An 18,035-nucleotide genomic window follows, 5' to 3' on the forward strand; every position below is an offset into this window, starting at 1 on the left:
TTCTTTACCAGAAAGGAGACAAGCTACCGGGGACCGGTTTCTGGCATTTCAGCCTCTTCGGCCCGGCTTGCTTGAATCCTGATGGAGCAGTGAGAAAGGGACTCATGTCTGAGTATACCCTGCCACACCTATAGTGGCCAAAATCGATTTACAAAAGGGGGGTGGTGATGAACAGAGTGTCTGAATTGAGCAGACCACTCTTACCCAGTCCAAAGATCAGGGCTTGATCCATCACCGTTATTTATCTCACTGCCCCATCCCAGCTCAGAACATGGCTATATGCAAATCAGTCTGTCCCTGGCCCAGTGCATCATGGGAACAGGGCAGACTAAACTACCAAGCCAATTCTTTACCAGAAAGGAGACAAGCTACCGGGGACCGGTTTCTGGCATTTCAGCCTCTTCGGCCCGGCTTGCTTGAATCCTGATGGAGCAGTGAGAAAGGGACTCATGTCTGAGTATACCCTGCCACACCTATAGTGGCCAAAATCGATTTACAAAAGGGGGGTGGTGATGAACAGAGTGTCTGAATTGAGCAGACCACTCTTACCCAGTCCAAAGATCAGGGCTTGATCCATCACCGTTATTTATCTCACTGCCCCATCCCAGCTCAGAACATGGCTATATGCAAATCAGTCTGTCCCTGGCCCAGTGCATCATGGGAACAGGGCAGACTAAACTACCAAGCCAATTCTTTACCAGAAAGGAGACAAGCTACCGGGGACCGGTTTCTGGCATTTCAGCCTCTTCGGCCCGGCTTGCTTGAATCCTGATGGAGCAGTGAGAAAGGGACTCATGTCTGAGTATACCCTGCCACACCTATAGTGGCCAAAATCGATTTACAAAAGGGGGGTGGTGATGAACAGAGTGTCTGAATTGAGCAGACCACTCTTACCCAGTCCAAAGATCAGGGCTTGATCCATCACCGTTATTTATCTCACTGCCCCACTCTGTCCCTCACCACCCCTTGTTGTAAATATTTTTGTCCACCCTAAGCGTGGAAGGGTATTCTCAGATGTGAGACCCTTGCTCATTGCACCATCAGGATTCAAGCAAACCGGGCCGAAGACGGCTGTAATGCCAGAAACCGGTCCCCGGGAGCTTGTTTCCTTCCCAGTGTAAGAATTGGCTTTTGTAGTTTGGTTTGCCCTGTTCCCATCATGCACTGGGACAGGAACAGACTAATTTGCATACAGCCAGGTTCTGAAACTGGGATGGTGCAGTGAGCTAAAAAACGGTGTTGGATCTAGCCCTGATCTCTTGACTGGGTGAGAGCTTTCTGCTTAATTCAGAGACTCTGTCCCTCACCACCCCTTGTTGTAAATATTTTTGTCCACCCTAAGCGTGGAAGGGTATTCTCAGATGTGAGACCCTTGCTCATTGCACCATCAGGATTCAAGCAAACCGGGCCGAAGACGGCTGTAATGCCAGAAACCGGTCCCCGGGAGCTTGTTTCCTTCCCAGTGTAAGAATTGGCTTTTGTAGTTTGGTTTGCCCTGTTCCCATCATGCACTGGGACAGGAACAGACTAATTTGCATACAGCCAGGTTCTGAAACTGGGATGGTGCAGTGAGCTAAAAAACGGTGTTGGATCTAGCCCTGATCTCTTGACTGGGTGAGAGCTTTCTGCTTAATTCAGAGACTCTGTCCCTCACCACCCCTTGTTGTAAATATTTTTGTCCACCCTAAGCGTGGAAGGGTATTCTCAGATGTGAGACCCTTGCTCATTGCACCATCAGGATTCAAGCAAACCGGGCCGAAGACGGCTGTAATGCCAGAAACCGGTCCCCGGGAGCTTGTTTCCTTCCCAGTGTAAGAATTGGCTTTTGTAGTTTGGTTTGCCCTGTTCCCATCATGCACTGGGACAGGAACAGACTAATTTGCATACAGCCAGGTTCTGAAACTGGGATGGTGCAGTGAGCTAAAAAACGGTGTTGGATCTAGCCCTGATCTCTTGACTGGGTGAGAGCTTTCTGCTTAATTCAGAGACTCTGTCCCTCACCACCCCTTGTTGTAAATATTTTTGTCCACCCTAAGCGTGGAAGGGTATTCTCAGATGTGAGACCCTTGCTCATTGCACCATCAGGATTCAAGCAAACCGGGCCGAAGACGGCTGTAATGCCAGAAACCGGTCCCCGGGAGCTTGTTTCCTTCCCAGTGTAAGAATTGGCTTTTGTAGTTTGGTTTGCCCTGTTCCCATCATGCACTGGGACAGGAACAGACTAATTTGCATACAGCCAGGTTCTGAAACTGGGATGGTGCAGTGAGCTAAAAAACGGTGTTGGATCTAGCCCTGATCTCTTGACTGGGTGAGAGCTTTCTGCTTAATTCAGAGACTCTGTCCCTCACCACCCCTTGTTGTAAATATTTTTGTCCACCCTAAGCGTGGAAGGGTATTCTCAGATGTGAGACCCTTGCTCATTGCACCATCAGGATTCAAGCAAACCGGGCCGAAGACGGCTGTAATGCCAGAAACCGGTCCCCGGGAGCTTGTTACCTTCCCAGTGTAAGAATTGGCTTTTGTAGTTTGGTTTGCCCTGTTCCCATCATGCACTGGGACAGGAACAGACTAATTTGCATACAGCCAGGTTCTGAAACTGGGATGGTGCAGTGAGCTAAAAAACGGTGTTGGATCTAGCCCTGATCTCTTGACTGGGTGAGAGCTTTCTGCTTAATTCAGAGACTCTGTCCCTCACCACCCCTTGTTGTAAATATTTTTGTCCACCCTAAGCGTGGAAGGGTATTCTCAGATGTGAGACCCTTGCTCATTGCACCATCAGGATTCAAGCAAACCGGGCCGAAGACGGCTGTAATGCCAGAAACCGGTCCCCGGGAGCTTGTTTCCTTCCCAGTGTAAGAATTGGCTTTTGTAGTTTGGTTTGCCCTGTTCCCATCATGCACTGGGACAGGAACAGACTAATTTGCATACAGCCAGGTTCTGAAACTGGGATGGTGCAGTGAGCTAAAAAACGGTGTTGGATCTAGCCCTGATCTCTTGACTGGGTGAGAGCTTTCTGCTTAATTCAGAGACTCTGTCCCTCACCACCCCTTGTTGTAAATATTTTTGTCCACCCTAAGCGTGGAAGGGTATTCTCAGATGTGAGACCCTTGCTCATTGCACCATCAGGATTCAAGCAAACCGGGCCGAAGACGGCTGTAATGCCAGAAACCGGTCCCCGGGAGCTTGTTTCCTTCCCAGTGTAAGAATTGGCTTTTGTAGTTTGGTTTGCCCTGTTCCCATCATGCACTGGGACAGGAACAGACTAATTTGCATACAGCCAGGTTCTGAAACTGGGATGGTGCAGTGAGCTAAAAAACGGTGTTGGATCTAGCCCTGATCTCTTGACTGGGTGAGAGCTTTCTGCTTAATTCAGAGACTCTGTCCCTCACCACCCCTTGTTGTAAATATTTTTGTCCACCCTAAGCGTGGAAGGGTATTCTCAGATGTGAGACCCTTGCTCATTGCACCATCAGGATTCAAGCAAACCGGGCCGAAGACGGCTGTAATGCCAGAAACCGGTCCCCGGGAGCTTGTTTCCTTCCCAGTGTAAGAATTGGCTTTTGTAGTTTGGTTTGCCCTGTTCCCATCATGCACTGGGACAGGAACAGACTAATTTGCATACAGCCAGGTTCTGAAACTGGGATGGTGCAGTGAGCTAAAAAACGGTGTTGGATCTAGCCCTGATCTCTTGACTGGGTGAGAGCTTTCTGCTTAATTCAGAGACTCTGTCCCTCACCACCCCTTGTTGTAAATATTTTTGTCCACCCTAAGCGTGGAAGGGTATTCTCAGATGTGAGACCCTTGCTCATTGCACCATCAGGATTCAAGCAAACCGGGCCGAAGACGGCTGTAATGCCAGAAACCGGTCCCCGGGAGCTTGTTTCCTTCCCAGTGTAAGAATTGGCTTTTGTAGTTTGGTTTGCCCTGTTCCCATCATGCACTGGGACAGGAACAGACTAATTTGCATACAGCCAGGTTCTGAAACTGGGATGGTGCAGTGAGCTAAAAAACGGTTTTGGATCTAGCCCTGATCTCTTGACTGGGTGAGAGCTTTCTGCTTAATTCAGAGACTCTGTCCCTCACCACCCCTTGTTGTAAATATTTTTGTCCACCCTAAGCGTGGAAGGGTATTCTCAGATGTGAGACCCTTGCTCATTGCACCATCAGGATTCAAGCAAACCGGGCCGAAGACGGCTGTAATGCCAGAAACCGGTCCCCGGGAGCTTGTTTCCTTCCCAGTGTAAGAATTGGCTTTTGTAGTTTGGTTTGCCCTGTTCCCATCATGCACTGGGACAGGAACAGACTAATTTGCATACAGCCAGGTTCTGAAACTGGGATGGTGCAGTGAGCTAAAAAACGGTGTTGGATCTAGCCCTGATCTCTTGACTGGGTGAGAGCTTTCTGCTTAATTCAGAGACTCTGTCCCTCACCACCCCTTGTTGTAAATATATGAACGGCATGAAAGGCGCCGGAACATAAGCTTGGGGGACTCCCAAAGTGTATGCCAATGGACCCATGGGACCATCCGGTGCTCCAGAGGGGTACATGGCTCTCGCATAAACACTATACATGGTGTTTAAAAAATGCAAAGGATCCTGTCCTGGACCCGGAAAAGGAGGATACAAACCCACCGGCTGCTCCTGGGGAGGCTGCACCGGAATCGACTCCTCTTGTTCCTTGGGTTGGTGAACCAGAGTCGTCGAGCCCTCAGGAACAGGAACCTCTTCCTCCTCATGTTCTGGAGACTGAGATGGAGCCAGAGAAGGATTCAATACCAGAGCCGGTGAATGCTGCGGCAACTCCAATGGTAAGACCTCACCTTTAGGATTCCGCTCCGGAGAGGGAGATACCATGTCCTTACGATGTCGTCTACCAGACTACTTCGCCCTCGAATCCGACTCCTTTTCCGAATGGTGCCATGATCCATGCTTCCTCTTCTTATGTTTTTTCTTCGATGACCTGGAAGCATGTCTCGAAGTCGACTTTGAAGCCGACCACGACCGGGACCTCGACCTCGACTTCGAGCGCCTCGATCTCGATCTCTTCTTGGCTCCTTTACCTTTTAATTTGGCAACCAGGAGTTTTGCCTCACGTTCACGAAGAGCCTTCGGATTCAATTTCAAACAGGATCGAAAACCTTGGACGCCGTGATCTGAACTCAGGCACCATAAACACTCGTCTGTGATGGACATCATTTTTTAGCATTCACCACACAGCTTAAAACCAGTCTTCTCAGACGACATCACGACAGAAGACAGTGACACTGGAAAAGGGGATATTCACAAGGTGAGGAATCCACTGGCAGATGTATCCATCAGAAAAGAAGGGCACATCAGTGCCAGGGTTGGTGAGGCAATACTGACACTACTAATGCTCTATTCCTTTAATTTTTACCCTTGTGTGCTAATAAACATAATATTCTCCTGCGATGTGCACTCATTCTTTTTTTTGATAATCACATTTATTGTTTTTTAACATATAGTACAAATCTGCGAAAGCACGGAGGACAGTAGATCAATTACATTCTTGTGAGCATAGAATCCCACAGTTTCACACCCCATAAGATATACACCAACAAATTAAGGAAGCAATTCAATCCGAACCCTCCACAGTACCCAACCACTTCCCCCACACCCTTAGGTATTTTTTGAAACACCCTTTTGCCACTTAAAGGGCTTTTTCTTGCGTCACGCACCAGTCCATCCCCCCCCGCCCCCCCTTGCCACTTCCCAAGGTTAGGCGGGTCAGGGTATTTCCATGCCAACGATATGACAAGCTTGGCTACAATCATGGCTGTATTAAAAAATATCTTGTCATTTCTGGACCCGTCCAGCCCGTCCCTGATCCCCAATAGTCAATGTCATGGGGAACCCCCCACCGGAGGACCTCCTTGAGCTCCTCCTCAATGACCCCCCAAAATCGCTCCAGGAGGGGACAGGACCAAACCACATGGAAAAAATCAGCCGGGACATGGTCACACCTCGCACATAACGCCTCTGGGCGTAAGTCCGCTCAGTGGAGGAGCAGGGGAGTGAGGTAAACGGCATGTAAGTGGTATAGTTGGATCAGCTTAAGTTTGGCGGCGGCAGTGATTGCTTGGGTGCCATGAGGGCGCCACGCCAATCCACCTCATCCAGGGTGCCCACCCACTCTACCGATTGGTCCCTCAACTTGACCAGTGACGTGGGGTTGTTGTTGACTAAAGTGCAATATATGCAGGAGTTACCCCCCTTGCCTAGGTCCCCCAACATAGTCTGCGCCGTATGTATTCGGGGAGCCTCATGTCATCAGTGATGTGCGCTAGGAGGGCATGCCACAGCTGTAGATACTTTTAGAATTGAGATGGATGTAGCGGGTTCGAAGTTTAGCAGCACATACGTCCCCAAGTTGCGAAATGCCAATGAGGTGCCACAATTTAAACCTCCGCAGCCCATTAACCTCCTGGAGCCAAGCCCCATGCCAGAGTGGTGTACATTGGGTCAACCTACACGTCCAGCCGGTGTGGCGTAGCGAGGCCCGCAAGGCCAATAATACGGAGCGCGTCACATCAGGTAAATGAAATGGAAAAGGGCCCCCCCATACATCATAGCTTGGATTTTGGGTAATCTCATATCACTCAGCTCAAGCCGGGTCGGACCAGCCCCCATTGACCACCAACAGACGCGCTGCCAAGAAATAAAGATACAAGTGCGTCTTCCCATACTCCCATCGAAGGAGGGAATCCGGCATGCAGACAAAGCCAGGCGTGCCCTCCCCCCGCTCCAGAGAAACCTGGTAGCTAGACTGTCCATTTCCCGGAACAAGGTCCTGGGAGAGCAGAATGGAGTATTTTGAAGGACGTAAAGAAATCTGGGGAGGATCATCATTTTAAACAGAACAACCCTCCCCAGGGGATTCAGAGGCAGCGTCTTCCATTTTTGAAGATCCACTTTGCCTTTTTAACCAATGGGGCGACATTGAGGGATCAGCCCAGTTTCGGAAGAAGGGTGACCCATATCCCTAAGTATTTAAAGGATTGTCACTGAATCGGTTGCCAGTCATAGCAATCCCTAGAGAGATGCAGTGGGACCAATACCGATTTCCCGGGGTTCAGTCGAAGACCAGAGGCTTGCCCGAAGGACTGCAAGATCTGGAAGCAGTGCGGCTCGAGGAGGAGGGTTCGGCCAGAAAAACCAGGACGTCATCCGCATACAGCGCTATCTTGTCCGTTTCCATATTAGGCCACGCCCAGCCACGAATACTATCCTCAGCCTACACCAGGGTAGCCAAGGGATCCATTGCCGGGGCGAATAGCAAGAGTGAGACTGCCTTGTGCCCCTGCTAATGGGGAAGGCCTCTGACAGTACACCGTTGACCAACACACGCGCTCGCGGGTGGGCATAAAGGACCTGAACCAGGGCCCTAAACTGGGGTCCGAATCCCATCTCGGCCAGCACATCCTGGAGATATGCCCAGTCCACCGAGTCGAAGGCCTTTTCAAAATCTACGGACAGGAGAGCTAAGTATGGGGTGAGTAAGTGCCGATGGGCTAGAGTCAGCTGTAGCCTCCGTAGGCAGTGTCTGGTCACACGTGGGGGCATGAAGCCACATTGGTCTGGATGGACCAGCAGGGGTAGATAGGGCTTCAATCGCTGATCCAGGGTGGTGGCATACAGCTAATTTCCGTCATTCGGAAGCAGAGGGAGGGCCTGTTGTATCAAGAGCCGGGGAGGAGACTGTATTAAACTCGCCCCCAATAACAGTGGTGCCCAGAGGCAGAGTGTTCAGCAGAGCCACGGTATGTGTAAGTGTTGGTGTGAGCATCGAGGGGGAGCATAAACAGACATGAGATTGAGGGGAGGCCGGCCAATGAGCCACAAACTGTCACGGATGAGCCTGGAGGGTCGTGGACCACCCGGGAGAGGATAAAGGGCAGAATGCGTTTTAAGAGGATAGCCACCCCACAGGAGCCCCTGGAGAAGCCAGAGTGCTATACTCTATCAAACCCGTAGCGTGCCAGGAAAGGAAAACAATTACCCAGGAGGTGTGTTTTTTGAAGCATGAGGAGGTCTATGTGGAGGCGTTGCGCATAGCGCAGGACCGCCGTGCGCTTATGCCGGTCCAAGAGACCATTGACGTTCCACTACAACACATGGAGAGACGCCCTAGGCAGGGTAATAGCGGTCATGGCAGGCGGTACCTGGGTCTGGGACGTGCAGTCCTACTGGGGTGTGTGAGTGCGCATGGGAGCCCACAAATGTATGGGTAGTCTCTTGCAGTGAGTACATATCCAGCCCTTAGAGAAGAAGCATGTGTCAATCCGTGGTAGCTGAAACTATAAAAAAAAGAAAAACAGCAACATAGGGAAAAAGCCATCCCAAACCTCCCAACCCTACATTTCGAGAACAGAAGCATCTGTCGACCCCCTCCCATTTTACCAAACTACAATGCTTGAGTTGGTTGCGTGGAGGACCCCTCCAGAAGGACGGATAGGCAATGGATCGGCATTAAAACAAAATAGGTTAACTTTGAAGTCTACCAGTGTCAAAGGACCCCGCCGGGGAAGTGTCCCGTCCCGGGGGTTGATGGGCAGCATACATAGCCCAGCAGGCCTTCAGAGAGTAGGAGTGCAAGAAAGATCTGAGTCCAGTCTGGGTGAGCCCACCCGGGCAGGCGATGAGGATGGTCCGGTGTAAGTCCTCGGTAGAACAGTGCCTATTGCGAGGAGGGCCCGATTGGCTGGAAGAGTCTCGAAGTCCATAAGCCGCCACGCTCGAGGATCTGGGTGCTGTTGCCTGAGACTGGCGTCCCTTACAAGATTGCGTGTGGCGTCGGCGCTGACGTCCTGGTACCACGGTCCCTTGGGTTCGGAGCCCGTGGGTCCCAGAGATAAATCACGCCTCTGGCGGAGGGGACGTTCCTCCGTCAGCCATGTCCACGCTGCCTGAAGTGAATCAAAGAACTGCGTTTTGTTTTGGGAGATTACTCGCAGGCATGCAGGGATCTGGTACTGTAGGCCCAGGGCACGCAGCTTCTTTTTAACGTCTGTGTAAGAGCGCCCGAGTTCTTGCATCTCCCAAGTATAGTCCGGGAATACCATAATGGTATTGGTTTGGAACTTGAGGGGAGCTGTAGCACGAGCCGCTCGCAGGATGGCATCCTGCTCTTTGAAGTTAAGAACTGTCAGGATGACGGGAGAGGTGGAGCTCCAGGAGGTGGCGTGGGTGCAAGGGATCTGTGAGCTCTCTCAACCGCAAACCACGACGAAAGGGTGTCTTTACGCATCCACGATGTAAACCATGCCTCGATGAAAGTAGCCACCTGGCCCGTCTTAACCCCCTCGAGAAACTCCTCCAGGCGGAGGTTGTTACGACGCGTGCGGTTCTCCGCATCTTCGGCACGCCGATGGAGTTCCCCAGTATGAGTGCGGAGGTGGGCCACCTGTTCCTTCAATTGTGAGATGTCGTCCTCCACAGTGGATATGCGCGACTCGGCTTCTGTCAGTCACACAGTAGGATTACGGAGATCCTGCTGGAGGAGGGACATGCCCACCTTGATCTCCCAATTCTTCCCCCCACCGGACACTTACAGGGCACTAATGGCCGGAAAGATGGTGTTGAGATCCCTGTCCTGGGGAGGGGGAGGAACCCCAGCCGCCCTACCGGGGGGATCCTGTTCTGAGGTGGTGAACCGGTTTATTTTTGTCTGCGTGGGAGCTGGCGTGGATTTAGGGGACCTGTCCCTCCCCATAGCTGGTAATAATTCCAGTCGATGCTTGGGTTTCAAGGATCAGGTGTGGGGGGAACCAGCAGTCACGGAAACTCTGCCCGAAGGCCAAGACCCCACCGGTGCACAAGATAGTTAGGTAGTTACCCAGGGACCGCGTGGAGAATAGGCCACTGGAGGACCCAACCCAGCGAAGAACTGAGGCACCGGTAGCACAGTCCACAAGTCCGGAGGCAGTGGAGAACCAACAGATTATCAACATCCAGCAGGGCCCGGGGACGCGTGGACCCGGCCCCGGGGCCACTGAGCGCTCCGCCACAGGATATGGCTACCCCGCACCTCAAGCGTGCCACAAGGGTGGCAGGGGTTTTGCAGTAACGAGGAGGCCGCCACCAGTAGACCAGCCGGGTGCTCCTGAGCACTGGCCGAGGGGGGCATCCACAATGATGCCATCAACGCCACCGGATATGGTGGCCGAGGATACCCACTCCTGGATATGGAGCACTGGGGCGTAAAAATGCGGTCGGATCGGCCCCACTAGCGCACGGAACCCTGTAGTCTTCCCCTCGGTGACAAAGGCGGGTGGAGGACTCCTCACACGCTGGTACCCAGCCAATATGCGAGCCGGTGATGCAGCCCCCACAACCAGGCAACGTCCGCAGCGGTGCTTCCAACCGCCACCCAATAAGATGGCCAAAGTCCCTTGCGTATTAAGGACGGACCCCGGGTACAGGGGTTTGACAGGCCCAACCCCACCCACATAGCAGGCCGGGCCCCAGGCCCCACGGATCCCCCCACCACAGTGTCGATGGGAGGAAAGCCTCTGCAGCGCGCCGGAGAACACCTGCCCCCAAGTCAGCCTCGGAGCGGGAGACAACGGGGGGGGGCACGTGTTCCCCCCACGCGCACTGCTGCCCGACAAGACAGCCGGTCTCCCGCCCCACTCACCGGAGGATGAAGCCGCCTTCAGGCCCGGCAGGAGGTCGGCTTGGTAGAGTAGGTCACAGGCGCAGGAAGTATGCAGGCCCAACACTGCCAACTCAGCAAGCCGCGCTGCAGGCCTCACCGCCGTCCACACTGCGGGGTCAGCGGGAGAAGGCCCTCTCTGCGTGCTGGATGACACCGGCCCCCGAGTCAGCCACAAAGCAGGGAGAGGATGAGGAGTAACCTACTGCGCCAGGCCTGGGAGAGGGGGGCATGTGTTTCTCACATGCGCCGCTGCCCAAGCAGGCAGAAATGGTCCCGCCCCACTCACAGGAGGAATCCGCAAATGGAGCTCACAGCCGGAGGTCTAGCCCAGCAGAATGACCCACAGGCGCTCCTCACCACCGCCGATATTGCTCCCTGGACGCCAGCCGACTTCTGGCCAATCGACAGAGGATGTAGGAGTTTAGGCCTCGAGGACGTCACCACCAGTTCCGCGGGCGGAAGGGCTCCTGGAGCTCCTCCGAGCCAGTCCCACCCGTCGATCACGGGAAACCGCTCAAGGCCAGGGCACCAGTCGCAGCCCAGGTGGGCCCGGTCGCTGCAGGTCTCACGGCCCCCACTGGCACCGGCACACGAGAGACGCCTCAGCGCCGCCGGCAGAATGCCACAGCAGCAGGAAAGGCAGGTCGCGGCGGGCCTTGGGCTCCAGAGGCTCCCAGAGGCCGGCACCATCATTACGGGCACAGGAGATCGGCGCCATCGTTCCGGGGATCCTCTTCAGGCAGGCAGGGATCACGGATTGGTGCCGATGTGAGGCGGACGACAGAGGGGTCCGGAGCGCTCAAAGTGCGACCGCTATCTTGATGCCTCAGGCCACGCCCCCGATGTGCCCTCATTCTAATGAGGGTTCCTATACCTGTTATAAATGCTAAGAAACAGTCATAGTGTTCTATTAATACTATGTTTAGACTAATAATTTTGAATTTAACGTTTTTAGTGCAAGACTACGGATGAGACATTTGGGGTGGGGCATGATTTCTTTTTTATTCTTTTCATTTTTGTTGCCTATGCCTGCAATAAAAAAATAACCACTGCAACAGCTTGCCAAGGTGATACATATTGATATGCCAATGGTTATTTTCTGCAGTGATTCGAAATTAGTATGCAATGTTTGTTCTGAATTATATGCACACAGGCAGACTGAGGTATGTGATGTCTGCTCACACGAGATCAGATTTGAAACCTAGGAGGGTGGAAAGTTGAAGTATTCTGGCTTTTAAAGGAATTAAGCTGATAGACAAGATGTGTCAACATTGGTTCACTTTTTTCAATGATATTACCGAATATAGGGAGCAGCTGCTTCAGCAAATGCCATCATTTTATAGAAGGTGCCCGAGATGGACCTCACAGTATATATCTCAATGGTTTATTTGATCTTTAAAATAATGCATAGCACAAATAATGTCAGAGAAAGTGTAACAAGGGTGCAGTGGGCCCTAATGTAAGGAAGGGAACTAGCCCACATGCACACGTTTGATAGTGTGAAAGAACAATTGTTACTTACCTGTAAACAGGTGGTTCTCCAGTATTGGTGTCTTTCATAGATTCACATGCTTGAATATTCCCCGTCGTCGAAGTGGGAGTCCCACGGTACATAAAAATAGCAATAAAAAATGCTAAAATATATGTATGTGAGAACATTACATACGAAATAATAGAAGTAAATACACAACTAAAACCTCTAAAACAATTCCTACATAGGAATGCATGATAGAGAGAGAAAACAGTTGCAACATATCACTGTCATTAAGTTAGTCCAAACTACAGCCAATCAGGCGCCAGCACCCTCGAGAACCTTCTCCTCAGAAGCTCAAGCCCTCAGATTTTCGTAGCACCAAAGTGACCCAGAGTGCATGAGGAGGAGAGAGCCTCTGAGGGGAGGATGGTGGGTCGCATGTGAATCTATGAAAGACAGCAATACTGGAGAACCACCTGTTTACAGGTAAGTAAAAATTGTTCTTCTCCAGTATTAGGGGTGTCTTTCATAGATTCAAATGCTTGAATAGAGTAGAGAGCAGTAACCTCCAAAGAGCCGAGATTGCTAAGCACAGCATGGAAAAGCTCAAAGACAGTAATAATACAGTCATGGAAGCATTGATAGCAATCACAGAAAAACATAAAGGAGGAGGGAACAGAGGCTCACCTTATTTGAAAAGATGACGAAGTACTGCCTGTCCCACTGCCGTATCCGCCTCATTGATGGCGTCCAAGCAGTAATGCTTGGTGAATGCTTGCCTGCTGGACCATGTGGCTGCACGGCAGATCTGATGAAGCGGCACACCAGCAAACAGGGCGGTGGATGAAGACATTGCCCTGGTAGAATGAGCCTTCACTGAAGACTGCAAAGGCTTGCCAGCTTGTTGATGGCAGAAGACAATGGCTGAAGAAATCCAACGGGCAATCGTTGGCTTGGTAACTGGATGCCCCTTACACATATGTCCGTAAGCAATGAAAAGTTGGTCGGACCTGCGGAATGGGGCATTTAAGGCATTGTTTGATGTCCAAGGAATGTAATCGCTGTTCAGCAGGAGACTTTGGCTCAGCAAAGAAAGATTCCAAGAACACAGGCTCATTTAGATGGAAGTCTGTAGGCACCTTTGGTAGGAAAGATGGGTTGGTGCAAAGCACCACGCCGTCAGGTTTGAATTGAAGAAATGGCGGTTTAATAGTAAAGGCGTGGAGGTCACTCATGCGATGAGATATGGTCAGAGCAAGAAGAAGAGCAACCTTCCAGGTGAGAAACTTTAAGTCCGCCCTATGGATGGGATCAAATGGCGTTTTCATTAGTTGTGTTAAAAACAACGTTGAGATGCCACGTTGGCGCCGAAGAGGCGGGAACTTCCGGGAAAGACCTTTGAAAAACGGACGGATAATTCTGGACGAGCAGAGGGAGGAGGAGCCATCTTGCCGGAAACGAGAGATTGCAGCTAGGAAAACTCTCAAGGTAGCATGCGAGAGCCCAGATTGAGCTAGACTCAAAAAAGAACGGAAGGAGCTGCTCCGGAGCAGAATGGATTGGATGGACATTTGCCGCCATGCACCAATGACAAAACCTCTTCCACTTGAGTTTGTAAATTATGATGGTAGACTGAGCTCTAGCATGAGCGAGGATCTCTCCACAGTCTCGCAAGATATTTAAATGCGCGAACTCAAGGTGCTCCGGTTCCATGCTGACAATTGTAGACCAGATGGATCTAGATGGCAAATCTTGCCTCTGTCCATCGTAAGGTGGTCTGGATGAGGACGAAGAGGAATGGGCTCGCACTGGGACAGAAGGAGCAACTCCGAGAACCATGCCAGCCGGGGCCATCGAGGGGCGATCAGGAGAATGTGGCAGGGCTGTCTCCGCATGTTCCACAGCACCCGTGGCACTAACGGGATTGGCGGAAAGGCGTAAGCGAATACATCGCACCAATCGATCAAAAGGGCATTCCCGCACGATCCGGGGTGGGGATGCCAACTTGCGTAGGACGGGCATTTCTGGTTCTCTGGTGTCGCAAAGAGGTCTAGAGACAGATGACCCCATCGGTGAAACAAGAGTTCCAGAGTCGGCTGATGTAGCTCCCACTCGTGTGTCGATGATGTGGACCTGCTGAGGGAATCCGCCAGAATGTTGGAAACGCCCGGCAGATGCACCGCCATCAGGGTTATTTGATGACGGATATCCCAATCCCAGATCGACTGAGCCAGTCGAGACCAGCGTTGAGACTTGGTCCCGCCCTGTTTGTTCATGTAGTGCATACTGGTGGTATTGTCCGTCTGAATAAGCACTGACTCCACTTGAACTACAGGAAGGAACGACTTGAGTGCCAGAAAGATTCCCATCAACTCTAGCCTGTTGATATGCCAAGAGCGTTGGGGCGGAGACCATTTGCCTTTGTTGGAGAGGCCTTGAAGGTGAGCACCCCAGCCGTCCAGAGAGGCGTCCGTTGTGAGCGTGAGATCTGGCGTGTTGACGAGGAAGGACATTCCAGTCGCCAGGTTGGTCAGCTGCGCCCACCAGTACAGAGCTTTCCTCATGCGAGCGGTAACGGTCACCAGGTCGTTGAAAGAACCGGAGACCTGACGCCACTGTACATCCAGTGCCTCCTGAATGGGACAGGTCCGCAGTCTGCAATGTAGGATCAGTGCAATACAAGATGATGCCATTCCCAGAAATGATTTTAATGTCCGGACAGAAACGGACTGTCTTGATCGAATGAGAGCCACTAAGCACTGTGTTTAAGGTTGCCCCTAAGAAACTCCTGGTTTGAGCTGGTGCAAACTGTGACTTGTCGACGTTGATGGCCATCTTGACAAAGACGAGTGTCTTGGCTCAGTTGATGGCGGGATTGAGATTTGAGGAGGCAATCGTCCAAGAATGGAAAAATGTGGACGCCCTGGAGGCGTAGGTGAGCCACCACTGGAGCCAATACCTTCGTGAACACACGAGGGGCGGATCGGAGGCCGAAAGGCAACACTTTGAACTGGAAATGCATCTGTCCTACTCTGAAACGCAGGTACTTTCGATGCTGTTGGAGAATTGGGACATGAAAGTATGCGTCCTGAAGGTCGATGGTGGTCATAAAATCGCCGCTGGAAAGAAGACGCAGGATCTCCAGTAGTGTAAGCATGCGGAAGGATTGGCTCTTTAGGTATCTGTTGAGAGCCCTCAAATATAGAATTGGTCGCCAATCTCCCGTCTTCTTGAGTACGAGGAAAAAACAAGAGTAAAACCCCTCTCCTCTCTGAGGCACTGGAACCACTTCGACTGCACCCTTTTGAAGAAGGAGACGGACTTGATGGTAAAGCTCCTTGAGATGGGGAGGAGGTGGGCCAGACGGTGTAGTATGAGGAGGAATCTGATGAACAACTAAGTATGTCCTTTCATCACAATGTCCAAAACCCAGCGGTCTGAGGTGATGGAGGACCACTGAGAATAGAACGGAGAGATTCGACCTCCAACACTTGGGGGGAAGACAAAAGTCATTGGCGTTTGGGAGTGGATCCCCGATATGAAGACTTTCCCCTATATGACTTTGTCAACTGTTGTCGGTTTGACTGCTGTTGGTTGGAAGAGTAACATTGGTTACTCTGATTGTAGGAGCGATATTGAGATTGTCCTCCTTGAAAAGTGGAAGAAGTGCAGCGTCCGCGTGCACCCCGAAATGGCTGTTTCCGAAATTGCAAGGTGCCCAATGATCGAGCCGTATCAGTGTCCTTTTTAATGGACTCTAGAGCCTCATCTATGTGTGCCTCAAACAGCGATTCACCATCATATGCCATATCAAGGATCCTGGACTGGACTTCCTGCCGGAAAGAGGTGGACTTCAACCAACCTTGGCGTCGTAGGGCAGCCGCACTAGCAAGCTGACGGAAACCAGTGCCCGCAATATCGACTGCGTATCTCTTCAGATGTTCTTTTTCCGTCCTGGAGGATTTGCAAAGCGTCAGCTTTTGAAGCGTCAGGGATGAGTTGACCAAGGCAGACATGTCCGACCACATCTGCCGGTCGTAGCAGCCTAAGATGGCTAAGGCATTAGCCGCCCTTACTGTTGTGGAAGCCAGGTGGAGAATTTGTGTCCAATAGCGTCTAGACGCCGGCCTTCTCTATCTGGAGGTGCTGTGATCGGAGACGCTGGATTACGGGACCGACGCTGTGCCGCCTGGCATGCTGGTGAACCTGTTGGGGCCTTATACTTCTTCTCAAGGCGCAGCATTTGGGCAGGTAACGAATTTGGAGCCTGCATGAGCTTCACCCCCTCCCTCCAAATAAAATCGATGATCGGAACCGCGTGGACTTGCTTGAATGGCTGATGCTTGAAATCGTAGAGGAAACAGTCCTCTTCTCTCTTTGTCCTGGGTAATTTGAAGCGCTGAACAGCTCTATCCATCAGCTGATGAAAACTGGCAATATCAACTGGAGGGGAATCTCCAGGTTCTTCTGGAGGAGGAGAGAGTGTCTGTATTTGGAAGTCGGCCCACTCTGCCATGCCGGTTGCGGCATCATCATTGTCCGTATCATCGTGGACCTCTCCGTCTTCCCGTTCTGGAAGCACATCATCATCATCCTGTGGATACACAGTTGTGTGTATCTTCACCAATGTTTGAACCTGGGGTGAAGGCGTCGGTGGCAAAGGTGGCGGAACAGAGGATGGAGCTGCCGCAGCCGCAGCAGCCGGTGGTCTAGGAGTACCTTGTGGCATAGGTGGAAAACGCCGGTTGGAGTCGTCCAGCATATGCTGGAGGTTTGAAATCAGAGACAAAGGCAATGTAGCTGTTGGAACTTGGATGAACTGTTCCTCAGCTTGAGACTCCTGGTCGTCGCCGTCACTGCCATAATCTTGGCATTTGATGATCAGATCTTACGGACTGTGTGCCGCCTTGAAAGTGTCATCCACATCATTGCCAGAGTCCGAATCGTGCTCAGAGCCAGTGGCAAACATAGGGGAAGGTGGCTGCGGATCTGGAGCAGACCACTGGTGGCATGGACTTTGACGGCGATGGTGTGAAGGTTCTGTGGCGACAGATGCAGAACCTGAAGATGGCAAAGGCACTAGAGGCAATGAGGCAAACGAGGATGGTGCTGCCGTCGACGGTATCGTTGACGGTGCTGATATGGCCGTCGATGAAGAGGACTTCAATGGATAAATCTTCGACGGAAGGAACGTCGACGGAGCCGTCGTTGACGGAAGCACCATAGACGGCAAAGCCGCCGACGAAGTGGTTGACGCAGAAGACACCCCTGTCAACAGAGCTCTCGTTGACGGAGCTTTGGTCGACGGAGTCTTCCTCGACGATGAAGACTTTTTGATGGCTTTTGTCGACAATACTGGTTTCTTCGTCGACGATGACGATGTAGACACTGATGCAGGTCACTCGTCGACGCTCCCGGCGATGACGAAGCATGTTTTTGTGTGGAAACACGCTGTGAGGCAGCAGAAGACGCCTGAGAGCCAGGTCTCGTGGGCGTAGAAGTAGTAGGGCCGGTGGGGACACCACAGAGACCAAAGGCAGGGCAAGTTTCTTCCTTTTCAGAAACACTTTTCAGCACATCCTGCACACTACTACGCTTAGATGCTGCAGTGGAGAGTCCAGACTGAAAACTCTCAGCATCAGACAGAGCTGAATCCTTGTCCTTAAGACGTTGGAGCAAAAGGAGGAGACAGCCTTCCCTGTCCTTAAGAGTTTTTGAAGAAAACGTTCTACAAAACTTGCAGCTGCCAACTTCATGCTCTGGGTAGAGACAATAAATAAATTTCTTGTGGGGGTCTTCTTTAAAAAGACGCAGCTTCCCACAAGAAGACTGGAAACTAGAAGTAATTGAGGAAAAAATTGAGCAGAGCTCAGGGAGACTCCCTTCA

At 51.7% G+C, this 18,035-nt stretch overlaps 1 protein-coding gene across 1 annotated transcript in view; it reads right to left on the reverse strand.

Annotated features, from left to right (window-relative positions):
- RGS22 (regulator of G protein signaling 22) overlaps window positions 1-18,035 on the reverse strand; it is a 1,820,811-nt gene that overhangs the window by 1,434,928 nt on the left and 367,848 nt on the right. The gene's annotated exons all lie outside the window — the stretch shown is intronic.

The sequence above is a fragment of the Lissotriton vulgaris genome, chromosome 4_1 (assembly GCF_964263255.1).
Source record: "Lissotriton vulgaris chromosome 4_1, aLisVul1.2, whole genome shotgun sequence".
Lineage (NCBI taxonomy): Eukaryota > Metazoa > Chordata > Amphibia > Caudata > Salamandridae > Lissotriton > Lissotriton vulgaris.